The sequence below is a fragment of the Ambystoma mexicanum genome, chromosome 9 (assembly GCF_040938575.1).
Source record: "Ambystoma mexicanum isolate Mex_15411 chromosome 9, UKY_AmexF1_1, whole genome shotgun sequence".
NCBI lineage: Eukaryota > Metazoa > Chordata > Amphibia > Caudata > Ambystomatidae > Ambystoma > Ambystoma mexicanum.
The window spans coordinates 780,027,110-780,039,132 of NC_090931.1; the positions used below are offsets into that span (position 1 = coordinate 780,027,110).

The 12,023-nt window shown below is 42.7% G+C and overlaps 1 protein-coding gene across 2 annotated transcripts in view; it reads right to left on the reverse strand.

Moving 5' to 3' along the window:
• The window catches only part of DNAH7 (dynein axonemal heavy chain 7), a 1,167,586-nt gene that overhangs the window by 252,309 nt on the left and 903,254 nt on the right, over positions 1-12,023 (reverse strand). The gene's annotated exons all lie outside the window — the stretch shown is intronic.

The window sequence follows — 12,023 nt, forward strand, 5'->3', positions numbered from 1 at the left end:
GGGAAAGGTGTGCATGTGTTTAGCAAATAGCCCGGAGGCCGCGTGGGCAGGCTTCTGAGGATACTGGAAGGAAGCATGGAAGTGCCTTCATTGTCCAGTCAAAAAGAAATGTACAGGTTTGGCAAAGATATTGAAGATACCCAGGGTGCACAATAAGAAAACAGACACTGGTTAAATAAGCGGTCTGCCTTTATAGTATGCAATGTTATCAAAGCCCTGCCCTTTATATATGTTACCGGACTAAACTGCTTGTTTGCCCTAACATCTTTTTCATACTTTTTAGATTGCTCATGTCTAGCACCCATTCTACCTTATGTCTGCTATGTTATCATATGTGTCAACTCTTGTACTTCACCAATATTGAATTACCGAACCTGCACTATCAGCATAGGACCACACATGTAGATGGTTAGTTCAGCTCCCAGTCCCCCGGCCACATTGTAGATATTTAAGATACCGAAAGTCAGCTGGATCGTATCATTGACAGAGTAAAGAGCATTTCTTTCAAGTACATCTGCACAATTAAAGATCATTTTCTTAATATAGAAATAAAAGTGTTTTAAAGTGTCATATCATCACCAGAAAAATAAGCACCTTAAGACATAATTAAATATTCCCCTTTATTACACAGTTTGAAAATTCAATCTCGTCAGAGACAAAAGTGGCTAATAAGGGCAGCAGGCATTCAAGATGGCTGCATACATCATAACTCTTTATTGACCTAGCGGGCGCCTCAGCTGTGCCTTAATTAAGTGAAGCATTGGTGCATCAGTGGGTACGATGCCACAAGGAGGCATCACAATGCTGCAGCGACCACAGTGCAGAAAAGTTATTGTCCCATCACCAGAAATAAGATTCTGTTACAATGGGTGGAGTACTCAGTCACCCTAAAGGTCCATCGGGTGCTTGTGTGTGCCCTCCCATCTGGTTTTTGGAAGGGTGGAGCGATGGTATCGCTGACAAAATTGCCATATTAGCAGCGATGTGAGGGCTGAACTGGTGCTCCCACATTACAGGTGCCAAGTGGAGGTAGAGCAGTGCCGCAGAGCACTCTGTTGTCAGTGATTACCACGTGAGGGCCCGGAGCGGCTGTTTCCTTTTAGCTACGTTCTGGGGACCTGTATGTAAGACCATCCTTTGTGGCAGAGCTGCCAATCAAGGCTGGATGGCTCCCGAGGAAGGAAGTCTCCTTTTTTTTAAACCCCATGCCTGTGCCCACAGCCAGACCGTAGTTGAGGGGAGAGGACCAAGGCTTACGATTCTGCGGCAAGGAGCTTCACTGAACTTGTATACTCCATGCAGGCAATGAAGAAAACGATGGCCAAGATTGAGAAATCAGTTTCCTCTGTTGAGATTTGCTTTGAGAACATGGAGGCTATCATCAAAACCCACAAGAGCAAGATTTAGAAGGTGGGCAAAGAGATTACTGCTGTAGGTCAGACAATGAGTAAGGTAGTTAAGTAGGGCTGGGACCTAGTAGAGTTTGAAGGGAAGATGCTGATTCCAATAATATTCCTTGAAAATTCGAAAGGAGCGCAAATGCATGGAGGACCCCATATGTTTGAGTTTTGGGGGTGCCTGCCACAAGATGCTCTGTTCTTTGATGCAGCAGGTTCCAAACTCTAATATTTTAGGAGAGTCACTCCACTTTCCACCTCAGAAGTGCTTGCCAATTACTTAGCCACCCATGGAAGAGGGATCATCTGAATGTTTTCCCATATTTCAGCTTTCTTTTTTTTATGTAAAATTTATCAGCGAATAAACAGGTCCACCTAGAGAGGAAGTGTCTTGCTGGGAGCGATTTTGCCTGGAAATTGCATTATTGTTTCCCTCTCTGATTTTGAAGTCAGAATGTTCAGAATTAAGAATTCTGATTGGCTGATAGGGCGTCAATAACCATCTCCATGTGCGAATATCTTTTAAACTCTTTTAGTCAGGTTTTGGTCAGTAAGGACATACATTGCAAAGTCCTCCCTTTGCCCCCTTTAGTTTCAAGCTGGAATGCTGCAGTTACACTACTCTGAGGCCTCGGGAGTAGGGCCCTTTTGTGTTTCTTAAGTCCCTACATTGTCTCTGAATGGCTCAAATGGGTGCATTATCAAGATGGAATGTTTGGGATAATGGTGAAAGGGAGAAGGCTTGAAGTAAGTACTTCAAAATCGCTGCCTACTTTATTACGTTGCTCCTTCACTCTTCTCACCAAGGGCTGTTTGCTATGCTTAGTTATCCCTATTTATTGGCTTCCATTTGATTGGTGGAAGAGGTTATGCACATTGAGCGGGTATGATTTGTAAATCAACTAGATGATGCTTCTATTTATTGTGCCATCTTTATGGGGGCAAGCTGTAGCACGTACCACAACATATAAATAAGTAACAAAATGGCACCCCTGCAAGAATTAAGCAATAAACCAGAATTTGGGTGGCCACACTGCGTGGTAACGGGCCACTGCCAAAGTTAATAGAGCTGAGCACAACAAATGCTAAGCGGCTATTTTGTGTGAAAATACAGAATGTGCTGAGCGCAAGAGATGCGTTTTTACACCAGAAAAACAATAAATAGGATTTCTGCCATGAAAATGGCTTCCAGGACTCCAGCTGGTGCTTCTTGTTCCGTTTAATGGTGGCGGGCATCGTCAGGTTGAGGTTGGGGCAGAGTCTGGGGGAGGGGGTGACCATCGTTGGGCGATGCAGGCAGTGGTCGAAGTGTATGAAAAGAAAAAGTGGAACTATGTTCCCTGCTGGTCTGCCCCGCTCCCCACAAACCCCATCCCTGCGCCCCCTCCCACACACAATTCAAACCCCCAAACAAACACACCTGATATTTATGGGAATGTACAGTGCATTGCACTGAAGTGCAAGCTTCAACTTCTTCCTGCACTTTTATTTTAAAACGAAACCATCCCAGAACGGTTTCTTTTTTAAATAAAAGTATGGGAACAGTGAAACTTAAACATAAAAAGTATGGGAGCACCACTCCCGACCGCTCCCACCCACTTCGACCTCTGGATGCAGGTGACAAAATGGAGGCACATGGAAGAAGGCTCAGGCAATCACTATGGAAAGTAGGCTTTGGCTAGCGAGAAAATGCTAATTTCCAAGCATCCCGATTGGCTGGTGCTAATTATACAATATATTCCTTTATTTAGTGGTCGTATGGTGCTAGATATGCTACTTATAGAAAATGCACACATATGTACAATAACATTATTGAACCATGTCAGAGAACAGTCACGGTGGGAGTAGCATTGTTCAAAAGCAACCGCCTCGAATTATTACATAGGCTGAAGTAAAGGACGCCATTTCCCCAGTTCAACAAGGAAGAACATCCACAGCCTGACACCAGCTCTAGGAAATAACTGATGTTTCCTTAGTTCAGTTTAAACTTTGCATCACCAAGCCCCAGCACATTTCTTCTCCTAAATATGTTCACCATAGAAAGAATTCCCCTCTCCGACTAAATAAAAAGGCTCTATGGTGTTGTTCATTGGCAGAGGGAGGAGCGAGTTGTTCACACCACTGAATGCTGAAATCCAGCCTAGGGAATGCATAGAGAACCACATGCAGGAAAGCAAATGTTCATATGGAATCACAGCCAGCTGTGAATTGCAGGTATCCACTCTTGACAGCCCCAGTACTTGCTAACGAATCACTTGTCATTGGTAGTTCCCCAACCAAGCAACCCAAGTCTCATGAACAGATAAATAAAGCTGAGTCTTATAAAAGGTCCTCCTGATTAAGGCCTACCATCAGAAATGGCAGAGAAATTCTGTTTACTGTGCAATTATATCTAGTCCTGTAAAACACCTAGGAACATCCTACAGATGTTCACTGCCACCGATAATGACAGCTGCATGTTAACAGAAAGAGAACCCCAAACAGAGCTCCCACAGGTTTCATGTACAGATGAAACAATATAGACCAACGGGTCCAGGCATGCAAGCTCAGCCTGACAAATTGATAGCAAATGGATCAACATGGTAAAAGCTGATGCAACATTGTGCCCAAAAACTAAGTAGGTCCTCAAAATGTTGATAAGAATGTAATGATCAAACATGTCAAAAGAGGCTGCGAGATTAAGCAAGATAAGAGGAAAGGCTCCTAATTAGTGTGGCATTGAGGATCAAATAATTGGCAGTCATTCTACCATTCAGACTTCAAATTGTCCTCAGAGGTGGTCATACTGCAGCTTAATCAATGTATCAACTGTTGGTCTTTTTTTAATGACAAAAGCACAGGGTACGAGCACTCTTCAAGAAGGCTTTAATAGGTTCATGTGCCAGAAAATTAGAAGCCTTTGTAATTCAATTATAATAACCACTTGGGATTGCTCAGACCAGTTCCAATTTTCATAGAAAACTAACCTAGTTTGATAATGGCACAAGGTTCTCTCGCTTTCTTCCAGCATGCAACTGTATAAGAGGGCCAGGGTAAAGGAAGTGACATGTACAGCTTTTCTTCTTGAACGGTAAGTATGGTTAAGAAGCAGTTCTGTCAGGCTTGGGTTTCTAGATCGCTGGAATGGTGGAGACAGTCAGTCAGCCATATATTTAGCTACTGGTCTTCTTTATCTTTGTCCCAGTTGCTCTTACCCATCTGTAATAGTCAAGTCCAGAAGTGAACCTCCATCATTACAGATGCCCTGGGTCTGAATGATATCGAAATGGGGATTTGGGTTTTTGCAGTCTAGTTTCCAAAAACCCAATTGGTCTCTAGAAACAAAGCTCTAAATGCAAGGAAATCTGCAAGGAAAAGGGGTTACATATACCCAGGCCATGGTTTGCAGACACTTAAAACACAGACGTATCCTCCACGTAGGACAACAAAAGATATAAACATAAAAAGAGCTTTGACTATTTGGTGGTTTATTTTACCAACAAGACGTCATGGAAGACCCAGATTGCCAAGAGTGACCTGATATTAAATAGGCGAGGGGGAGTTACATTACGTTTCTCCAAATGTTTGGCAGAAGGCTATGAACTTGATGTTGTAGATCTATAAAGCCAAAGTAAAAGGGTGTAACTATGAGGACATGCCGACATGAATTGACTGCGAGTGAATGAAAACTGCTTTTTTAAAAATCTGGTAGCCTTACCAAAAAGTACTCCAATCTCCTTTAGGGTTTGAAGCTTTTTTTTTGAAGGTTTACTTACGGTACTACCATAGAGGCCTTGCTTTACTAGGTCTGGTTGTGGAGCTTTCTGAGACTCAGACTACAGAAATGTGCTCATTGATAGCATGAGGGCCATGGGGGTATTGTCTTGTTCATAGTGCATCAAAATATCCATACAAGAAATAAGTATGCACCACTTGTATGACAATCTGTCGAGGAGTAAGCCAGAAAACAAGGCTTTGAGCAGAGTGGAATTCTGTGTATGGGCATATTGCGATGTATTCATAAGATTTGGGAGTCCCAAAGCCCAATTCAATCTCGCAGGAAAATCTGGGTTCAGTGTTCAATTATATCTGGGTTGATGGAACCATTTATCCTAAAAACACTCTACTTGAAATTCCACTTGAGAATATTACCTCTGGAGGAAATGGTCAAGCACACATTGAAAAGGGGTACTTCAGAGACCTGGCCTGATTGCCCAAACACAAAACACATGATCCTGCACTTTCTTCTTTATGTCTAACCTACGCACAAACCAGGAAGGGCTGGATCAGACCAGTATTGAAAAACAGCAAAGTTAGAAATGTAAAAGAGGTAACACTGTTATGTAGGGTGTGAGAAACCAGAAGGTGTCTCGCCCGCTAGTCCCTGGGATCTGTCATCCAGGTGGTCAGGACACGGCCATCGCTTTTGGATCCAGTTCCAGGGGGTGGTCCAGTGCAGGAGGATCCCCTGGGTGAGGGGTCTTTGGGGAGTGGGACACCGGATGGTGAGACGCAGAATCCCTTTCCCTGTAACACCTTTACCCCATCTTACCCGGTAGGATACGTAGGTACTTTATCCCATGCCCCCTTTTTACAACACACTTTCTCACAGACAGCCCGCTATGACAGAAAACACCCGAGCCGTATACCTGACATGTCCCAATACAATGGTCAGGCAATTACCGATCATCACATGCACCTGACTTTCATTACACTTCCCTACACAGATAAAAGGCAGAGCACAAGCGCACACTCTGAGCGAGGCAGAACACACAAAAAACAGCAATTCCAAGACGGCAGTTTAACACGAGAGGAAAAACGCTGAAACAGAAGAGGATCTCAAGGAGGGAAATTACCTTTTCGACAAGGAACCGTTACTTTCCAGAGGCCTCAGATATAGAAAGCATAAGACCAGGAAACCAGGATGAAGAATCCTGCATTGTGTGTCAGAGATATGCAAGGCCCTCCGTGTCAGTAATCAAGGCAGAAGAATCACAAGCCTCTGTGGTACTGTCCTTGGTTTCAGGTTTAAAGCAGCAAATCAACACAGCCGGTTAGTTGGGGAACCCCAATACAAGACCGGTCTGTGTTGAAGCCAAGCCAAGGTTACAAGCAGCAACACTGTATGAAAAGCGCTGGAACGAACATTGTTAAAACGAGTGTAATAAGAAATGCAAGTGAAGTTAAACTGCTGATGAGTGATTGAACTTTGAAACAAAGATACAATAACTTTGACAGAGTGGTACAGCATTGCATGTGTGCTCAATTGAAAGTCTCTGTAAGGTGTCCAGCTGAGAATTGGCTAAATGAAAGCAAGAAGAGAGCACAACAAGAAAAGAGCGAGTAATTGTGACTCAAAGTGGTCCTGCGATTTCTGAAGTAAAGAAAGTTTGGAAAAAGTAAAGCAAGTTGGTCCAAGCCCAGCAGAGGGAGATCAATTGAAAGCTTGGTGTTAAAGTGGGTCTGAAGTCGGCAGAGGGGGACCCGGGGTCAATCAAAAATCACCCAAGAAGTTGTATACGAGAATCCGGAAGAGAAAGGAGCTTTTGAATGTTCGTTGCATCAGGCCCTCTGAAGTAGGAGACTTTTGGGCCTCATCATGAGTTGGGTGGTATCCCCGGCGGCATTACTGCTGGGGCTATTAGCGTTATCGCCAACCCCCCCGGCACCATTAGCACCGCATCACGGGTTTGGCGGAACGATAATTCCCCATTGGGCCCATTCGGGAATTTGCGATTCCCCATTGGGCCCAATGGGGAATTTTCGGCGCTACTACCGCCGGCGTTATTAGTGTGGCTGTAATAGCACCAAATATCAGCAAAATCGTGGCAGGTTTGCCCCCAGCTCAGAGCTGGGGGTAAATCCTGCCAAACCCGTGATTTGGCGGACCCTTAAATGCAGTGGTAATAGCGTTACTGCTGCATTTAAGGGTTACCACCAAACTCGTTATGAGGCAGTTTAAGCGAGAAGAGACTTTGGCACAGAAGGCCCTGATACTGAGATTTGAACAGCATCCTTGTGAAATAGAAGCCAGAGACTTTGCTAAGCTCCAGTGTGCCGCCTTGTCCCGTGGTGAAAACATGGGGAAGGGAAGCCAACGGCTTGAATATCCTGACATATCATTTCTTGAACACTTTTCTTTTGCATAACATTGTTTCCCACACTATTTGTATTTAGAAGTAAGGATTGGCAATAGGTTTATTAGTATAGGCCCTTTTATTTTGACAAGACACCACTAGGACTACGTTATTATTATTTGATGGTCTTAGCTTGCTCCCATCTTTAGATTTAGGATTAGATGGGTGTTTTACAAACCTGATTGAAGTTCAATAAACACCATTTAACTGTGATCACGTGTGTCTGTTTTACTGTTTGATACCATGCCTTCCTGACAAGGGTAACTAATGAAAAACAAATAACCTTTGCAGTGTCAAATGATATACAGAAGGCATGGAACCTGTGAGACAATTGAATAACCATAGCTTGCTAATTTGGCATGTCTTAGGCCCCCTTAGTTCTGAAGAATCAATTCCATTAAAAGAAACGAGTAAGCTTGTACCCAGCTTCAATAAAGTATTATGCAAACACAGTGTTTCGCTAATTAGGCAAAACGTTCCAAATTAATTTGTTTTCATGCACAGCAAGACTTTACCCAAAACGTACTGATCAACACTGGGAGGCAATTGTACTATATACAAACTTGCATAATTCTTATCTGTACTCCTTATTGTACTATATGAATTCACATATACCTAAGTACATAACATAAGTACTTTAGAAAAAAGATGCCAATTTGATAACACATTTTGTGTGGCAGCAGTGGAACATATTCTGTAGAGTTGTTTTATGCAGGTTTGCTTTAGAGGAAATAAAGTCATTCGTTAAGGTTTTGTATTCTGTAATTGTTCTTTTCTGTTTGTGTAATTTGCAAATTAGATGTACTTGCATGTTGTGAGATTCTTGTATTGGGATTTATGGGTGGACACCCAAAATAAACTTTGATGATGATGTCAGGCTGGCGAAAGCAGTAAGGCTGATGCGCAATCAGTTAAACATAAGGACAATGCTTCTGAGAAAACTAAAGAGATGAGGCAGGGCCATCCAGATGGCAAGTGCCTCAAAACAGCTGATGCTACAGGCCGAGGATTTGAATTTTTGGTGCAAGGGATGCAGACACAACAAGGAATCAACATCATCCTGTGCACAGAGGGAACGGCACACAAGAAATACAGGAAGGACCAGAATATATAAACTGAACAGAGCTATACTGAGTAAAAAGCATTTCAACAGTTCACACATGTCTACTCCTGCTATCCCCTCTGCCATCATCCATCTCCTAAAGGAAGCTCAAACCTAGCTCTACAGCCCCTTACTTGGATCAAGGCCTCCTCCTTACATCAAGACCAATCTCTTTCACTGACCCACGCCATTAAACTTGCCTTCACAGAGTTCAATTGCCTTGACTGACAGTATACTGCTTGCTCTTTCAACCCCTATCACCCTCAACTGTCGATCTCCCCAGCTGCCCAACAGTTAAAAACGGCAATGCGTCTCCACCTGCGTTGCTTGTAAAATAACTGCTCATGCAGTCTTCTTCTGCTGATAAAAGCTCTCTTCTGACCTCATAAATGGTTGTGCGTTCTAGTCAAACAGGGGGTAACGAGTCCAGAAGAATTGAGCATTATCACAAACTGTGTAGTCCTTTTATATGACATCATGTCCGAAGTAAACAACATTTGCAGAAAACTCATGCATTGAGCACATATCAACAATTATAAATAATTGTTACCATCTACTGTGCAAGTCTGGGATTCCAGCCAAGCTAATCGGTTCCTGTGGAACACAGAGAGGATATTTCAAGCAAATGCTTCTTGGCTGTAATCAAGTGGTCTGGGCTGTGATGCAGCAGCTGTTTTGTTTATGTAAATAGTATCCGATGTTCTAGTAAACAATAAATAAGGCCCTAGAAGACTACAATGGACTACCAAGGAAGATTGACGTGTGCTCCGGGATAGGCCAGATGCGACTCAGGGAATATTGTTAACTGATCAGCCTGGAGGTAGATGTGCTCAGACCACATCAAGGACATACGCCCTTGGCGCATGTAGAAAAAATCCTTTGTTTTACGATACTCCTGGGGAATATGGTCAACGGACTAACTAGAAGCTATAAATAGCCAGGTTCTGGGAGCGGAGCTCAGAGCTGTTCAAGAGATCCAGGGGAAAACTCCATCCGCTGGAAGCAGAGCTTGCGGACCTTAAGCAGGCTGGAAATACCCTCCCCACTCTGGCCTCTGGGGTAGGGAGCAGCTGACTCTGCTCCTTTTTTTGCCTGGATTCTGAAGCATTGAAATTCCATTATTGAATACAGCGGCTCAGAAAGCCTTTACCTTTTGCTTCTTGGGAGAACTATTCTTTTTAATTCAGCACTCTCAGCTATAGCTGTCAGTTCAATACCCATGGAACTATCTTATTCAGATTCAACTTATGTGCGTATCATGGTCAATTTCAATTAACAGAGAATCATTTAAGGCTTTTGCTACAGCCATTAAAAGACCATACTGGTTTTGATAGGTGGTTTTGCTCATTGATTTTATATTTCTGGATATGTTTGTGATTTCCTTAGATTTTGCAACTCATCAAATCAGCTCCACTCATTCAGCACTCTTCTTTCTACTATCACAGAAGACTTTAGTGAGTATGAGAGTCAGTTGTGTCAATTTTTATTATCACATTTGGAAGAGGAGAGGTATTGAGAAAGCAGTTCATTTCATAAGGCTGTTTAGTGAGAATTGATGAGCATAGAAATTGCTTATAATGAGCTACTATGTTTTTGAGATGGTTGACTCATCTTGAGCAGAGATATAGGTTAGAAGATGTTAGCATTGCTTTCATTATTGTCCCTTTTCATATTGAGTGTGTGTGAAGGGGTTAACAAGGAGAAGGTAAGCCCTGAAGGACAAGGTGGCAACACAGAGCATCACAGCAGGGAAGGTGTAGGAGAATGAATGCAGAGAAAAAGGGACAATGAAGATTGAAGGAGGGTTGCTTTGACCAATCAGAAGGGTTACTTGTCAAGCTAAGGGACTTTCCTCTAATGTTTTGTGATGTTCGTTGACAGGGATCAAGTGAGGAACCAGAAAGTTGCTTTGAATGGGCATACTGAGGCCCTTGACGACGGAGAAAACCGTGAGGGGGAAAGTTAAAATAAAAAACTAGCCACGCTGGGCTGAGGAAACTGAAGCGACAGCCTCCCACAACTGCGCCGTCTGAGGAAAATTGTATACACAGATTGTCACGGCAGACTGGAGTAATTGACATTTAATTGCGTTGTATATTGAATACTGCACATAAACCAATCCTTTTTTATGTAAAAATCTTTTTGCCAATGTTAAGACTCATTTCCAATTGGGCAATAATTGCACTGCCCTTGTGTTGTTTATTTGGTCAATGATTTTATCATGTGTTTTCTATTAAATTTTGTTTGAGATGTTTAATCTTGAGTGTGTTTCTGTATAACTAGTTCCAAATAATTCACTAGTTTGTTCTGAATAGGCCCTCCCACCTCCTCCACGCCTAAGGGAGGGGTAGCCTGGTATCTCGTTTCTCTTGCTTTTCAGTGTACTTTGCCTTGCAGTACCAGGCCCCCCTTAAACAAAAAAGAAGGCTTTTTGCCATTTTCTTTCTCTTGTCTACCGGAGGGTTAAAGTCAGATAACATGCAACGAGTGCCAGTTTAGTCCAGCAGAAGCACCAAAGAGTTATTATTACATATAAACATGGCAGTCCCAGGTCCTTAAAAAATTAAGGAGATTGAAGTGTAGGTGAAACAGTGGCAGGGAAACACTCCTCCCTGAATATAGAAAAGACCTAGAACTGAACAGGAAGGCCTAATTGTTTAACCTTCTGGGAACTGGTGAGGAGTGGAAGAAAGGGCTGTTCAGTAACTCTGGCTGAAATATAAGGACATGTTTGTAACACATTTAAGTAGATCACAAGAGGAGGAAGTGTGACACCAGTTATTCTAAATAGAGTCAAGTTAGAACTGTAAAGTTTTTCTCAGAAGAACTATAGCATTACCATTTCCCATCTCCTTAATCACTGATCATTCCAGCGGAATACAAGTTTGGAGTGAGAAATCAATACTACAGAGTGTTGTCCTTATTTACCGTGCACAATATTGTGGCAGTGTGGTATGTGTAGTTACAATGATAGTGGCAATTGAGTGTTCTTTACTGAGAATAAATTCATAAGCATTTGTGCATGTGTATTAAGTGTGGGGTATCTAAAGTACTGAATATTGTCTTACTGTTTGGATAAGGGAGGGCTTGGTATAAGGTTGAACAGTATACCCACAATAAATTACATGATAAATCAGTCCTTTGTGGATGAGTGAGGGATGAGTGAGGGTTGCTAACTCATTGCAGGGGTTTATTTCCTACTTTCTCCATTGATGCATAGCGACAGGTAAATGCTATACTCAAACCTCTATTCCTACCATAGCCCATATCGGAGGGGTTTGGCACACTCGCCTTGGGTTGGAGAAAAGGCTGTGTGAGGTAGAGGTGATAAGAATCATGTTATTTGGTGACCACAAAGGGACCCACCTCCTTAAACAACAATCCTACACCCTAATATATTCTCCCTAT